Source organism: Manis javanica, chromosome 2, assembly GCF_040802235.1.
Source record: "Manis javanica isolate MJ-LG chromosome 2, MJ_LKY, whole genome shotgun sequence".
NCBI lineage: Eukaryota > Metazoa > Chordata > Mammalia > Pholidota > Manidae > Manis > Manis javanica.
Genome location: NC_133157.1, coordinates 146,426,790 through 146,444,397, shown reverse-complemented (window position 1 = coordinate 146,444,397; position 17,608 = coordinate 146,426,790). Strand labels below are relative to the sequence as shown.

At 38.1% G+C, this 17,608-nt stretch overlaps 1 long non-coding RNA gene across 1 annotated transcript; it reads left to right on the top strand.

The window, feature by feature from the left end:
- The first annotated feature begins 10,741 nt into the window (after positions 1–10,741).
- Positions 10,742–14,593, top strand: LOC140847918 (uncharacterized). The gene is made up of 2 exons (XR_012128195.1): positions 10,742–10,848; positions 11,935–14,593. It is a non-coding gene; the product is annotated as an uncharacterized lncRNA (long non-coding RNA).
- The last annotated feature ends 3,015 nt before the right edge of the window (positions 14,594–17,608 follow it).

The window sequence follows — 17,608 nt, the reverse complement described above, 5'->3', positions numbered from 1 at the left end:
TTCAGAAGTCATTTCTTTTAGAATTATTTGGCAATTAGACATGAGGAAAGGCTGTAATTGGGAAACAGATATCTGACCCGAGTAAGCCCTAGTTCCTTTATGTGTAAAATTCTTCAGCTTATCTTGCTCACCGATCTTTACTTCCAGCTGCTTTGGAGCAAGAGTCCCCTTTCCTCCAGGTTCCAGTGTCACTGTCTTTCCCTGCCTAGAAGCCCTTGCTGTCAGCCTCTTCAGGGGCCGTCAGGCTTCCACTAACATGCTCCCGGAGGCCCTGCTGGTTTTCATTCTGACTCTTCTCCACCTCCTTTGAGGTTCCATCTATTGCCCTGTTCAAAGGCACTCTTTTTGTGTTTTAGTTGTTTTGTTTTGTTTTTTAATGGCAGCACCCCATTTTTAATATCAGTATCTGTGCCAGTTATTTATTGCTGCATGATGAACCACCTCAAAACCTAGTGGCTCAAGACAGTACTTATTTTGTTCACAAATCTACAGTTTAGGCAAGGCTCAGTGAGGCGAGCTTCTTTCTTCTCCACTTGGCATCATCTGGGATGATACACCACTGGGGACTAGCATCACCTAAAGGTGCCACATGCACTTGTTTGGCAGTTGAAGTCAGCTTTTGGCTGGCACAGAAGCTACATCAGTCTCAGTTGGCACATCTCTGTGAGGATTCACTAGGTGCCCTGGGTGCTTCACAGCAAGGGGGCTGGGTTCCTAGGGTAAGCCTCCCTAGAGAGAGAATAGAGAATATCAGATGGAAGCTGTATTTACACTTTCTAACCAAGCCATGGGTTCACACAGCAGTTCCACCATATGCTCTTCACTAGAAACCAGGTAGTAAGGCCACACATATGAAAGAGTAGGGAATTTCACAGGAAATGTAAAATTTGTAAGAATTTGTAAAAACCACATCCACTCACCTTGTCTTACCAAATAACCACTGTATCTAAACAAAAGTAGTTCTTCCCAGCTTGGTATCGCTGAAATTACAACAGGTTTTCTTTTTGTTAATTATGTTTTCTTATTTGGTGGCAAGAAACAAAAGATGACAAGATAGCACTATGGAGTTGTGGTATTGTTCAGAAAAATGTATGGATCATCTCCCTAAAATTCCATATTGCGAGATATGAATTCTCCTTAACTGTGACAACCCTTTCCTTGGAAACTGATTTGAATTAGCATAAAACATTTGTAGTTGAGAAAAAGGCTTATGGCATTAGAATACATATTTATAGATCATTAGAGTCTTATTTTGGGAGGCATTTATTGACTTAGGGCTAAATAACTCAATGTGATAGTTCTGAAACTTTTTTTTAATTATGAAGTGTTAGGATGGAGGACCTTTCCTACTGAGAGGTGGCATATAATAACTTTATGGAGAAACAACATGGGAATAAGAGCATTAAACCAAGTGCAAATGTTGTAATGGCAAAAATGACAGCAAAGGGTGTATTATTTTGACTCCTGCTAGTTTTAATTTTGTTCTTGATTGTCTGAGTAATTCAAGGTTCAGTGTTCTAAGATTCTACTATGGTATGAGTAACATTTTATAACTTAATTTATTTTAGTTGATACTGGCTTTGACTTGGGCTATTCTCTGTCTACCTTCATTACAAAGCTCACTTATTTCATTCATGTAGGTTGTTGATCTTTCAAGAAAACTGGAACTTTCATCTTCAGAAGTCAGAAACCTTAAAACTCACATGGCAAGGATGTCACTAGAACACAGTAAGATGGAACAGTACAGACGGGACACTGAAGAAAGAGCAAGACCGAAAGCAGTAGAAAAATTAAAAGAAGTTGATTGGTTTTTACAGGTTAATTTATTAATCTGTAATGTACCTTAATTCATCTCCCTGCAGATTACATTTTTGATATATACATTTATCTCTGTTTCCTCTACTTTTATGCCAGTTGGTTTCATATATTTCTGGGAGCATGGGAGCATGTGTTTCTCCTAAATATTTCAGTTTCCATCATTATCACAAAATCCATCTTTCAGAATCATTCTCATTAGACAATCAGAACTTTTAAGACTGGTTGACAAGAGGAAAAGGAAATTGTGATTTAAAAAGTATACCATATTCTTGGATTATATTGTTTAAATATTTTAACTATAGATTGTTATTCTTTGAAATGTCAGATTATATGAGTACTAAAATAAGAATGATTCAACCTTATTTTTATAATGCACATTTAATTCAGATGAGGTTAAGGTATATATATTAAACTCCAAGTCTTTTTTTTCACATTTAAAATTGCTTTCTGAAACACTGAGTCAAAACTAAGGGAAACAAATATGCAATAATTATTCAGATTATACTTACTTAAAAAACGCATTCTTTTAATTTGTTTTAAAGGATGAATCACAAAAGAGATTACATCAGTGGATAGAGAAGGATAATTCTTCGTTTAGAATGCAAATGGAATTCAGAATTAAAGATCTGGAACTTCAACTCTCCAAAAAAATTTCTCAAGAAGATTCCATTAGAGCTGAATTGGAGAAATATAAACAATTACACCAAGAAGAAGTAAATACCACCCTGTCATTGGCAAAGCAACTAGACAAGTAAGTCAAAACAGAATCATAGAAAATAAATTAAGCTCATTAGTTTGCCTCTAAAGCATTATTTCTATGGAGCCAGGTTTATAAGATTAGTAGGAATGAAAGCTAACTGGATAGTATATTCTGGAAAATGATATTTGTAAATGAACTTACATTTAAAATATTCCTTCAAGACAGTTTTTGTACCCCTCTCCCCTTTCTTGGTTTTAAATGACTTTATTTTTTCCTTTTAATATTTTCATAGTTAACCTGATCTACTAGTCTTGAAGCTCATTGTTTTTGAAGCTTTCTAACTTAGACAGTGATATTATTATAAAATGACTTCCTAAAGAATTCCACTAAATAGAAATATTAATGAGTTTAACTATTTTTTGGAAGATTACATCTTAAACTCAAAGGGCCAAGTACTACTACTCAGCTGTCTTGCCTGAGGGCTTCAGCCCCAGGCAAGTTCACTATGAATTCAGTGAGATGGAGAAATGACAAGGGAACGTTCCTGGGGTTAAAAGGTTTCTACCTGGCTTTATTCTCCCATCAGTGGTTGGACACTAGAATCACATGCACCCAAAACTCTGCAGGTCCGTAACCCACATCTCTGCCTCTGGAAAGGGTTCTTTATATAATGACTCAGCCATTAATAGCTTATTGCCTATGGGTGTGGAAGCAGTGGCCCAGCAGCAGGACAATTAAATTGACCAGTTTAGGTTCTGGTGAGGATCCTGGCAATAGTAACTTCCATTTTCCTCACATTAGCACATCCGCTGCATGGAAGTTTTGTTTTCCTGATTGTAATCTTTGGTGTTATCACTAGAGGGCTTCATGGAACAAACTATCATAATTTTTCTACTCTACATAAAGGCATTCGTGTGAAATAAAGACTGACATAGGGATTAACAGCACTATAATTCACAAAGTGGTTAAAAATAACACTGTGGGGGGAGGAGGAGACAAGATGACAGCGTGAGTAAGGCAGTGGAAATCTCCTCCCAAAACCATACATATTTTTTAAAATAAAAACAAATACAACTATTCATAAAAGAGAGACCAGAAGATACAGTACAACAGCCAGGCTGCATCTACATTTGTGAGAACTCAGCATCTCACGAAGAGGGTTAAGATACAAGCTGCAGCCTGCTGGGACCCGAGCACCCCCACAACCCCAGCTCCCGAGTGGGAGAAAAGGAGTTGTAACGGGGAAGGAGTGGGAGCCCAGGACTGCTAAACACGCAGCCCTAGTCAACCACACCAGGAGTGAAAACACACGGTACGTAGTGCACTGGAAATTAGGGAAACGGAACAGTAAAATCCATGAGCAGGTCCCCGCAAACAGTGCCCATTGGACAAAAGAAAAGTGAGTGCTTTTTCAAAAGTCTTAAAGAGACAGGGGCCTCAAAGCTGGATGGAAGGATCCTGGCACACTCAGATCAGCAGCTGGGAACCCCAGAGAACTCTGGGTACCCTACCCCCTGTAAGGCAGCACAGCTCTAAGGCCTCTCACGGCGATAAACAGCCTCCCGTCCATCCCCCCTCCGGTGCAGCCCCGGCATGGCAGCGAGTAGCTTGGGAGAGGCCAAACCCACAGCAACTGCCCAGAGCCTACTCTGCAGCCATCAGGGGAAGACTCAGAGGCACCATCTGTGCACAACTGCCCAGCACAAGCTGCTAGGGGTCGCTGTTCTCACAGGAAAGGAAGGTGAAAGGACTTTGTTCTCCCAGCTGAAATACACACCAACTGCCGAAGACTACTTCTATCGCCATGAAAAGGCAGAAGAATTTGATCCAGACAAGAATAACCCTGACATACCCCAAGAGGGAACCTGGCGACATAGATTTAACCAATCTTCCTAAAAAAGAATTCAAAATAAAGGTCATAACCATGCTGATGGAGCTACAGAGAAATGTGCAGGAGCTAATGGATAAGGATGGGAAGGACAATACAGAAATAAAACGATCTCTGGAAGGACTTAAGAGCAGACTGGATGAGGTGCAAGAGGCCATTAATATAATCAGAATCAGAGAACAGCAACACAGAGAAGTTGATGCAGAGAGAGATAAAAGGATCTCCAGGAATGAAAGATAATGAAGAGAACTGTGTGACCAATACAAATGGAACAATATTCGCATTAGAAGGGTACCAGAAAAAGAAGAGAGAGAAAAAGGAATAGAAACTGTCTTTGAAAAAATAAATGCTGAAAACTTCCTCAAACTGGGGGAGGAAATAGTCTCTCAGATGACGGAAGCCCACAGAACACCCAACAGAAGAGACCCAAGAAGGACAACACCAAGACACACAATAATTAAAATGGCAAAGATCAAGGACAAGGACAGACTATTAAAGGCAGCCAGAGAGAGAAAAAAAGATCACCTACAAAGGAAAATCCAGCAGGCTATCATCAGACCTCAACAGAAACCTTACAGGACAGAAGAGAATGGCATGATATATTTAATGCAATTAAACAGAAAGGCCTTGAACCAAGAATACTGTATCCAGCAGGATTATCATTTAAATATGAAGGAGGGATTAAACAATGCCCAGACAAGCAACAGTTGAGGGAATTTGCTTCCCACAAACCACCTCTACAGGGTCTTTTAGAGGGACTGCTCTAGATGGAAGCACTCCAAAGACTAATTAGATGTCACCAGAGAAAATAAAATCACAGCGAAGAAAGCAGACCAACCAAATACTAACTAAAGGCAAAAAATAAAATCAACTACTCACAAAAGCAATCAAAGGAAACACAAAAGAGCACAGAATAAAACACCCAACATATAAAGAATGGAGTACGAGGAATAAGAAGGTAGAAAAATACAGAAACATCAGACAGTGTTTATAATAGCTCAATAAGTGAGTTAAGTTAGATGGTAAGATAGTAAAGAAGCTAACCTTGAACCTTTGGTAACCACGAATCTAAAGCCTGCAATGGCAATAAGTACATATATTTCAATAATCACCCCTAAATGTCAATGGACTGAATGCACCAATCAAAAGAAACAGAGTAATACAATGGATAAAAAAGCAACACCCATCTATATGCTGCTTACAAGAGACTTGCCTCAAACCCAAAGACATGCACAGACTAAAAGAAGAGGGATGGAAAAAGACATTTCATGCAAACAACAGGGAGAAAAAAGCAGGTATTGCAGTTTTAGTATCAGACAAAACAGAATTCAAAACAAAGTAACAAGAGATAAAGAAGGACATTACAGAATGATAAAGGGGTCAGTACAAGAGAATATAACCATTATAAATTCTAAAAGGAAAGTATATAGCAATCCAGGCATATTTAAAGAACAATCCCAAATGAATAGTGTAAAGTGACAATTATTGAAATTGGAAAAAAAAGAACACATGAGGCCTAAGGTCAGTAGAAGGAGGGACATAATAAAGGTAAGAGAAGAAATCAATAAAACTGAGAAGAATAAAACAAGAGAAAATATCAATGAAACCAAGAGCTGATTCTCTGAGAAAATAAACAAAATAGATAAGCCCCTAGCCAGACTTATTAAGAGAAAAAGAGAATCAACACCCATTAACAGAATCAGAAATGAGAAAGGAAAAATCACAACGGACCCCCACAGAAATACAAAGAATTATTAGAGAATACTGTGAAAACCAATATGCGAACAAGCTGGAAAACCTAGAGGAAATGGACTACTTCCTAGAAAAATACAACCTTCCAAGACTGACCAAGGAAGAAACAGAAAATCTAAACGGACCTATTACCAGCAACAAAATTGAGGTGGTAATCAAAAAACTACCCAAGGGCAAAACCCCCGGGCCAGATGGATTTACCACGGAATTTTATCAGACATACAGAGAAGATATAATACCCATTCTTCTTAAAGATTTCTAAAAAAAATTGAGTGGAAGGAATACTCCCAAACTCATTCTATGAAGCCAGCATCACCCTAATACCAAAACCAGGAAAAGACCCCACCAAAAAAGAAAATTACACACCAATATCAAGGGATGGAACATAGATGCAAAAATACTCAACAAAATATTAGCAAATCGAATTCAGAAATATGTCAAGAGGATCATACACCATGACCAAGTGGGATTCATCCCAGGGATGCAAGGATGGTACAACATCTGAAAATCCATCAACATAATCCACCACATAAATAAAAAGAAAGACAAAAACCACATGATAATCACCATACATGCTGCAAAAGCATTTGACAGAATTCAACACCCATTCATGATAACAACTCTCAGCAAAATGGGTATAGAGGGCAAGTACCTCAACATAATAAAGGCCATATATGATAAGCCCACAGCCAACATCATACTGAAAAGCAAGAAGCTGAAAGCTTTTCCTCTGAGATCAGGAACAAGACAGGGATGCCCACTCTCCCCACTGTTATTCAACATAGTACTGGAGGTCCTAGGCATGGCAATTAGACAAAACAACAAAATACAACCAATCCAAATTGGTAAAGAAGAACTTAAGCTGTCACTATTTGCAGATGACATGATACTGTACATAAAAAACCCTAAAGACTCCACTCCAAAACTACAAGAACTGATATCACAATTCAGCAAAGTTGCAGGATACAAAATTAATATGCAGAAATCTGTGGCTTTCCTATACATTGACAATGAACTAACAGAAAGAGAAATCAGGAAAACAATTCCATTCACAATTGCATCAAACAGAATAAAATACCTAAGAATAAACCTAACCAAGGAAGTATAAAAGACCTATACCCTGAAAACTACAAGACACTCTTACAAGAACCTAAAGAAGACACTAACAAATGTAAACTCGTGCAATGCTCTTGGCTAGGAAGAATTAATATTGTCAAAATGGCCATCCTGCCCAAAGCAATCTATAGATTCAATGTAATCCCTATCAAAATACCAACAGCATTCTTCAACAAACTGGAACAAATAGTTCTAAAATACATATGGTGCCACGTAAGACACCAAATGGCCAAAGCAATACTGACGAGGAAAAATAAAGTGTGGGGGGATCTCACTCCCCAACTTCAAGCTCTACTACAAAGCCACATAAACAATACAATTTGGTAACAGCACAAGTTCAGAGCCACAGACCAGTGGAACAGAATAGAAACTCCAGATATTAACATAAACATATATGGTCCATTAATATATGATAAAGGAGCCACGGACACAGAATGGGAAAACGACAGCCTCTTCAACACCTGGTATTAGCAAAACTGGACAGCTACATGTAAGAAAATGAAACCGGATCATTGTCAAACCCCATACACAAAAGTAAATTCAAAATGGATCACAGACGCGAATGTAAGTCATGAAACCATAAAGCTCTTAGAAAAAATCATAGGCAAAAATCTCTTGGATATAAACATGAGCAACGTCTTCATGAACATATGTCCCCAGGCAAAGGAAACTAAAGCAAAAATGAAAAAGTGGGACTATATAAAGCTGAATAGCTGCTGTACAGCAAAGGACACCATCAATAGAACAAAAAGGCATCCTACAGTATGGGAGAAGTTCATATAGGACAGATCGGATAAAGGGTTGACATCCAAAATATCTAAAGAGCTCACACACCTCTACAAACAAAAAGCAAATAATCCAATTAAAAAATGGGCAGAGGAGCTGAATAGACACTTCTCCAAAGAAGAAGTTCAAATGACCAACAGACACATGAAAAGATGCTCCACATCGCTAGTCATCAGAGAAATGCAAATTAAAACCACTATGAGATATCACCTCACACCAGTAAGGATCTCCACCATCCAAAAGACAAACAACAACAAATGTTGGCAAGGTTGTGGAGAAAAGGGGAACCCTCCTACACTGTTGGTGGGAATGTAAATTAATTCAACCATTGTGGAAAGCAGTATGGAGGTTCCTCAAAATGCTCAAAATGGAAATACCATTTGACCCAAGAATTCCACTCCTAGGAATTTACCCTAAAACACAGTAGTCCAGTTTGAAAAATACAGATGCACCCCTGTGTTTCTCACAGCACTCTTTAGAATAGCCAAGAAATGGAAACAACCTAACTGTCCATCAGTAGATGAATGGATAAAGAAGATGTGGTGCGTATACACAATGGAATATTATTCAGCCATAAGAAGAAAAAAATCCTACCATTTGCAGCAACATGGATGGAGCTAGAGGGTATTATGCTCAGAGAAATAAGCCAGTTGGAGAAAGACAAGTACCAAATGATTTCACCCATATGTGGAGTAAAAGAACAAAAAAAAATCTGAAGGAGAAAAACAGCAACAGAATCACAGAACCCAAGAATGGACTAACAGTTCCCAAGGGAAAGGGACTGGGGAGGATGGGTGGGAAGGGAGGGATAAGGAGCGGGAAAAGAAAGGGGACATTACAATTAGCATGTATAATGTAGGGGACGCACAAGGAGGGCTATGCATCACAGAGAAGAAAAGTAGTGTTTCTACAGCATCTTACTATGCTGATGGACAGTGACTGTAATGGGGTTTGTGGGGGGTACTTGGTGCAGGGGGTTCCTAGTAAACATAATGTTCCTCATGTAATTGCAGATTAATAATACCAAAATAAAAAAAATAATAACAACACTGTGGTCTGCCTGAGGGAGTACATGGAAAACAGAAAGGATGGATACCTTGGTGACGATGTTACATGCTAACTGCCTCCAGAGCTATTTTATTCTTTGGTCACCCACACCCTTTTTCCTCCCCTAGAGATTGTTGCTCTCAATTATGCCTCAGTGCCTAATGCCTAATTTCTCTGAGATAATGAGTGAGACATAAAGGGTGGTAAAAGCAAATGCTTGAAAATGTCTTCGATGGATGCTTTATCTTTTATCTCTAAACTGGTTTACTAAATAGGTTTAAGTGTCTCCTCATGAATCTTGTAAATACAGCCATTCCAGAAGGCAGGAAGTTCTACTTGTAAGCCCTCTATATCATGAATAGCCGTTTCTCTCCCTTCCCTACTTTGAATTACTTGTTAGCTACTAGTCACCCTAGAAAAACATGTACTTAATTGTATACAATAGATCTTCAGCAGATTTTCAATGCTGAAACACTGTTTTGTAAGAAATTCAATTTACTATTGTGGTAACTTTTTAATGCAAGGCATTTAGGTATCACTTAGGGAAAAATGAAATAATAAGCATTTGTTTACACCACTCTCCACAGGATTACTGTGAAGTTAGCAGAGATCAATAGCAAACAGAGAGAGAAGGAAATGGACACATTCTTTGCCAAGGTTAGTTATACTATCCTTTTTCCCCCAGGTTTCAAATTTGTGATGTAATTCTTGTTCTTAATTTGTTGAAATTCTAGTTGTTTAACTGATTAGTGCTCACGATTTAAAAGTCATAATTCTTTGTGCTTCTGAGAAAGGAGACAGAAATTTTATTTTTTAAAGTTGTTGGATTTCTCATTTTCAAGAGATACCTAATCTTAACTCTATTCAGTAAGTGAAACTAAACTGACACATTTTAAATTTCGTGAAAAGCTACATATTGAAAAAGATGCATCAAAACTCCTACTTTCCAGAAAGGCAACAAAATCGTCATTAAAGAATTGAGTATTATTTGCCTTGTTTCTAATTCTAGAAAGTTATGAATCAGAAATTAAGTTTGAAAACTGGCTCTAGCCTCTATTTTTCCTGTCTTCAAGCAGACATTCTGAAATCTTTGTGTCCATATGCAGTAGAGAGAGATTTTGTAGTCATAGCACAGATAGAAAAATGATTTCACGTAACTTTTTGCAGGAATTTTTACATGGCATTGTTATGACACTCCCACTTTCTTCATTTTATGTATTTTAGATCCTGTGCTGAAAAATTAATAGCACAGATTATACCTTATCTAAAAGTACAATAATAGAAAGCCCTTTTGAAGGAAAAATTCATTAGAGTAAAAAAACTGGTAAAGCTTGCATACAGGATAGTTTTTCTAAGTCTGGCAAAGTAATGCAGTCAGTGTATAATATGACTTGAATTGTTTAAATTTCTTCTTAATAGTAAGATCAAATATCACCTTTCTGAAATCATGTATTTAACACACACCAATATTGTACTTTTTATCAGATTAATCAAAATAACATTGCAGATATGTTATCTAAAATTAAGTAGGAATTTATTTTATTCATGTGATTATTTTTCTGTGTAAGCAATCCCTAAGGTAAGTCTAGTCTCTAAAACTATTAGTTAAAGGCCATACTTCATCAGCTATGTGTCACTCCCATGATAATGTCTTGCTTAACTTAAAAATGACAAATAATATTTGACTTATTTCAGATGGAGCAAGAATTTGACAAAAATATAACTAGAGCACAAAAAGAAGGTATGTTGCCAAAATGTATTAATTAAATTTAGATGTCACTGCTTTCTGAAATGAACTCTGAATAGTAAATAGCAACTCTTTCCATTGTTCAGATAATAGGTATTATGTAAGTATTTGTTTCTTATACATATCTAATAAGAAAATGTGAGGGCACAGCCATTCATAGTGAAGAATATACTTCTTCCTCATTTATTCAGCATGTTCCATAGATTTTTTAAAATCTCAACACATCCATCAGTCTGTTCTTATTTTTGGCTATACCTTTTCTTTTACTTCTGCTATTCCTTTAGAACTCTTATCCTGCACTTCTCAGAACACATGGGCTTTGTCAGCTTCTCATGTTTCTGGCAGTGATTTAAGGCCAAAAAACCAAGACGCACCTACTAATAGGCAATTTTAAGTGTCACTTGAAGGATGACATTTAAATCTCTAGCCATTGACTTGGTCATTGGTTTTGTCTTTCTACTCTCACGAAAAATTACAAATACCTTAGCAAGGAATAAAAACACCCAAATAAAATTTGGTGCTTGCCAAGTCCTTCAGTCTCATCTCTTGCTACTTACCCTACTCTGCACATTTGCTCTAGCATTTCACTGAACTAGACTACTTACAGTTCCACAAATGTTCTTCCTCACCTCTAGCTCTTTGCAGATGCTTCTTCCCTCTATCTGGCACATCTTTCCCTTTTCCTGCAATATCAGTTTGGATGTCCCCTCTGTGTTTTCTAATAGCACCCTGTTTTATACCTGTCATGGTATACCTGACTGTGTGGGAACTGGCTGTCGGTCTGTTTTTCCCGTTTACAGAATATGGTTGTCACGGTGAACTGTGTCATCTTTATCTTCTATAGTTCCATCTTGTAATAAGAAAACCAGAAGCTCTGATACTTAGCCACAATTGGAATTAATTGTGTGTAACTATGGGCAAGTTATATTTCCTAGTAGTCTTGTATTTTGTACCGCAGTTGTGTAGAGATTTTTTTCATTTTTAACACCCTTAAAGGCCCCAACTTCTTTTTATTAACTCGTACATGTTAACTCTAAAGTATTTTATATAAAGAGTATAATTGTTTCTCTTTCTTTCCAGATGCTGCTAAATTTGAATTTGAATCCTCTATAGCTGCTCCTCTAGGATCTATGGATGGGTTAACTCCAACTCAAGCTCTACTTTTGAAGACGTCACAGGAATATGCACAGATTTTGAGGAAAAACTATATGATCTGAAAGAAATGTAAAATGTACTTGTCTCATGGAGGGGAAAAAGACGGCTGACAGTGAGAGAACTGAGGCAGAAACCACCTCCCAAAACCACATGTAATGAAAATACAGCAAATACCAGTAACCCTAATAGAGTGACCCAGAAGACAGCAACACACTGCCTACATCTGCGGAAAAGAAAAGACCTTGATGGTCCATTCCCCTGGCTGGCAGTGCAGTGCTGAGACCCCCCTCACTGTGATATGCAGCCTGCCACTCATTCTTCCCAGCAGGCATGAGTCCGCACAGCTGATGCTACCACCATTGCACCAGGTCACGTGGAGGGCAGCCCCACCTAAGGTACCTACAGGGGCATAACACAGAGGTTCCTACCTCCATTCTCGGCCTACTGGACCTGGCAGTGGATACAGACACTGCAGCCAGGTAGCATTTTCATGCTACCAAAAGAACTTTTCCTCCTGGCAGGCACCAGCGCTGCGCACCTGTGACCCCACCAACCCTCCAGGTGTTGGATAGCTCCAGAGAGTAGAGCTGGGCACTAGAGGGTGCCACCTACACAAAGGTATTGTTCCATAGTCATCATCAGAATGATGAAACAGCAAAAGAATTTTGTACAAACCAGGATACCTCAAACACCTGAAAGAGGGCTCAGTGAAACTGAAGTCACCAATCTTCTTGATAAAGATTTCAAAATAAAAATCATAAACATGCTCACATAGCTACAGAAAAATATTCAAGATCTCATTGACAACTTCAAGAGAGAGAGAAATTTGAAAAATACAGTATCTGAAATAAAACACACACTTGAGGGATTGAAAAGCAGATTAGAAGAGGAGATGGTCAATGGAACAGGAATTAGAGAACAGGAATATAAAGAAGTTGAGGCTCAGAGAGAAAAAAGGTTCTAGGAATGAAAGAATAATAAGACAACTCTGCAACCAATCCCAATGGAATAATATTCACATTACAGGGGTATCAAAAGAAGAAATAGAGAAAAGAAGAAAATTCAGCTTTGAGGAAATACTGAAAACTTTCCCAGTCTAGGAAAGGAAAGAGTCGCTCAAGCCATGCAAGTGCAAAGATCTCCCAACTCAAGGGACCCTAGGAAGACACCACCAAGCCATATAATAATTAAAATGGCAAAGATCAAGGACATGGACAGAGTATTAAAAGAAGCCAGAGAGAGAAAAAAGATCACATACAAAGGAAGGCCCATCAGGATATCAGCAGACGTCTCAGCAGCAAACTTACATGCCAGAAAGCAGTGGCATGACATATTTAATGAAATGAAACAAGGCCTCCAACCAAGAATACTCTCCTTGGAAAGATTATCACTTAAATTTGAAGCAGGGATTAAACAATATTCAGATAAGAAAAAGTTGAGGGAATTTACCTTCCACAAACCATCTCTACAGAGTATTTTAAAGGGACTGCTCCAAAGGCTAAATAGCTGTCACGAGAGAAAATAAAACCATAGTAAAGGTAGTAGACCATGTAATTACTAAGCAAATGCAAAATTATATCAGTTACCCAAAAGTTCAGTCAAGGGATACACAAAGAATACAGGATATGACACCTAAAATAAACAGAGTGGAGGAGGATGAAAAAGAGGGGGGAATAAAAGAACCTTTAGATTATGTTTGAACTACTGTAATGAGCAAGTTAAACTTAGACTGTTAGATAGTAAAGAAGCTGCCCTTGAACCTTCGGTAACTGCAGTGGCAATAAGTACATATCTATTGATAATAACCCTAAATGTAAATTGACTGCACCAATCAAAAGACACAGAGTTACAGAATAGATAAACAAGCAAGACCCGTCTATATGCTACCTACAAGAGACTCGCTTCAAACGCAAAGACACACACAGACTAAAAGTGAAGGGATGGAAAAAGATATTTCATGAAAATAATAGGGAGAAAAAAGCATGAGTTGCAGTACTTATATCAGAAAAATAGACTTCAAAAACAAAAAAAGTAACAAGAGACAAAGACGGACATTATGTAATGACAAAGAAGTCAGTCCAACAATAAGATGTAACCACTACAGATATCTATGTACTCAACATAGTATTTGTTTCATGTATTTGGATGTTCCTAACAGAATTAGAGGCTGAAATAGAATGCAATGCATTCATTTTAGAAGATTTCAACACTCCACTCACTCCAAAGGACAGATCAACCAGACAGAAAATAAGTGAGGAGACAGAGGCACTGAACACATCAGAACAGATGGACCTAACAGATGGGCCTAACAGACATCTAAGGACACTCCACCCAAAAGCAGCAGGATACACAGCTTTCTCAAGTGCACATGGAACACTTTCCAGAACAGATCACATACTAGGCCACAAAAAGAGCCTCAGTAAATTGAGAAGATTAAAAACATGCCAACCAGCTTCTCAGACCACAAAGGTATGAAACCAGAAATTATTCCAAGACAAAAAAAAAAAACCACACTTCATAATGCTCCTTATCTAAAGCTGAATTGGGTTTTACTTAGAATTGGAATAAAGATCTTACAAGTGTTTTGAGAGAGTTTTTTTTAATTCTTCATTTAAAGCACTAAATATCGCTTATCAAGGCTTCAAATGGTCCTCAATAGCTAGAGGCCTTTCAAAAAACACACCTTTTTTTTCCTGAGGCCTTTTATGACCTCTGTGCCATTTTTAAAAATTATTTATTTATTTATGTATTTATTGTATCACTGATATACAATCTTATGCTCAGGTTTTACATGAGAAATATTGTGGTTACTACCTTCCCCTTATTATCAAGTCCCCACCACATATCCCATTACAGTCACTGTCCATCAGCATAGTCAAATGCTATAGAGTCACTGCTTGTCTTCTGTGTGCTATATATACTGCCTTCCTCATGCCCCCCCTATATTTTGTGTGACAATAATCATGATGCCCCTTAATCCCCTTATCCCTCCCTTCCCACCCACCATACCTAGTCCATTCTTGGGTTCTGTGAGTCTGCTGCTCTTTTGTTCCTGCAGTTTTTGCTTTGTTGTTGTACTCCACAGATGAGGGAAATCATATGGTGCTTGTCTTGCTCCACCTGGCTTATTTTACTGACCATAATTCCCCCTAGCTCCATCCATGTTGTTGCAAATGGTAGGATTTGTTTTCTTCTTATGGCTGAATAGTATTCCATTGTGTATATGTACCACATCCTTATCCATTCATCTACTGATGGACACATAGGTTGCCCATAGCTCCGCCATTGTAAACAGTGCTGCAATAAACATAGGGATGCATATGTCTTCTTGAAACTGTGAGCCTGTTTTCTTAGGATAAATTCCTAGAAGCGGCATTCCTGGGTCAAATGATATTTCTTTTTTTAGTTTTTTTGAGGAACCTCCATACTGCTTTCCACAATGGTTGAACTAATATACATTCCCACCAGTGGTGTAGGTGGGTTCCCCTTTTTCCACATCCTCACCAGCATTTGTTGTTTGTCTTTTGGCTGTTGGCCATCCTAACTGGTGTGAGGTGATATCCCATTGTGGTTTTAATTTGCATTTCTCTGATGATTGGGGATATGGAGCATCTTTTCATGTGCCTGCTGGTCATCTGAATTTCTTAAAAAATCACACTCCTAAAGCTGTGTAAATCCTGTCTAATCTTAACCCCAAGGAAAGGGCTGAGTTAGCAGAAGTACTGTCTGAGGATAGACAAGTATTTTGTGCAAGTATTATCAAGTGGTGCAAAAAAAAGTGCCATGTCTCTTCATTTAAAGATTTAAGATTTAAATATTTATTTACTTTGTAATCGATAGTTGCTGGAGTCCAGGGGTGTGTGTGAAACCCAAAAGGATGAGACGGTGTCGGTGCATGGAGAGACAGGACACAGAGTCAGATGGAAGTGATCTCTCGACAAAGTGTCAATGACAGCTTTATTTATACCATTTTGCACAAGGATATGATTATTTTTTATTGTTCTGTTGATTAATTGGTATGGGCAGTTCATTAATAGGTATAGGCAAGCTTTCTTCTTTCTAATCTATTCATGGTTGGTCAAGTGTTAGGTGATCATTTTCTGTTCCTTGACCAAAACTTTTCCTAGCAACATGTACTCTTTCATGTTTTACATTTCTATGCAACACAGTTTCTAAGTAGTGCATGTGACCATAGGAGTGTGCAGTATGTAGCAGTGACTATGGAGTCTATCAGCTCAGGGTGAAATACAGGTCACCTACTGCCACAGTTGGCTGTGATTCTTTCCCACAAAAATAATCTTAGAGGCTGTAATAAATTTATAATCAATCTAAAATCATAAACTCATATCTTCATTATACACCCTTTTATAGGGCACAGTAAGCAGCAAACTAAATTTCCCCTTCTTATCTACATTTCTCTTTCTTCTGTGTGGATACCAAAATCTCCCTGACATATAATATACAGGTCTCCATGACTCCACTACTGCAGGGTCTAAACAAGTTTTTACATGGTGAACAATGCAAGGGCATTCATGTCATAGAAACTGTTTCTGTTTTAACTACAAATCTTAAACTATAAACAATCAAGTCAAATATCATGTATCATTATTCATTTGATTTTTATACTTTATATGTGAATCTCACATTTTCTCCTTTACATTTCTAATAAAATGTTGATGTAGGTAGATGCAAGATATAGATGGAAAGCATGATTTAGTGCTGTAAGATGGCAAGTGTAGATGATCAGGTCTGTGCCTATAGACTAGGTATCAATCCAAGCCAGACAAGGGCAACAAAACATCCACGGGTGTAGACAATTTCTCTCAAAACTGGGGGGGGGGGGGGTGGTTCTAAGCCTCACCTCTGTTGGCCCCCATTTTCTCACCTGATGGCCCCCCTGCGACTGTGCCTGTCTTAGGTTGTTCCTCCCTTGAGGAATCTTACCCGTCTCTGGCTAACCAGCCATCTTCCGGGGCCATACAGGGAGATGTAAAGCTGGTGACTGAGAGAGAAGTAATGTTCTTTGAAAATGTTAGCTTTTTACTTCTTTGCAGATTTATGCCCTGTGGCTTCCCGGCCCTGCACTTGTCTTGAGGTATCTTTACTTCTTGGAAAATTATGGTACTTGGTAATTTCACATATAAGGCATGAATTTTAGTAAATGGCTGTAATGACAAAGGAAGAAAAGTTGTACAAGTAGCAAATAGAAGAAAACATGAGAAGATGGATTAAGTGTCAGACAGGGTTATTCTATTCAGTAATCTCTCATAACTCTATTTCTCTAATTTTCCTATAAAACTCTTCATCACTAATTTCACTAGCATTGCAAATGAGGGAGGCATTCCCACTTAAGTGGAGATGGGGTAGTCAATGTTTGACTAACTAACTGCAGGTTTTGGTATTCTATGCCAAGATAGCCATCTGGCCCCTGCGTGTTCTATTCTTCAGGAGCACTGTCCTGAAAAGCTTTGGGGAAGTTTATGTTCTCCTCCTTTCCATGCTGCTTATCAAAGGTTAGCTTAGTCTTTGGCAAAAATGCGAGCAAAAGCAAAGCCAATAGTATAATGGAGAATAACAAAATCAAGGTGGTAATAGGGGG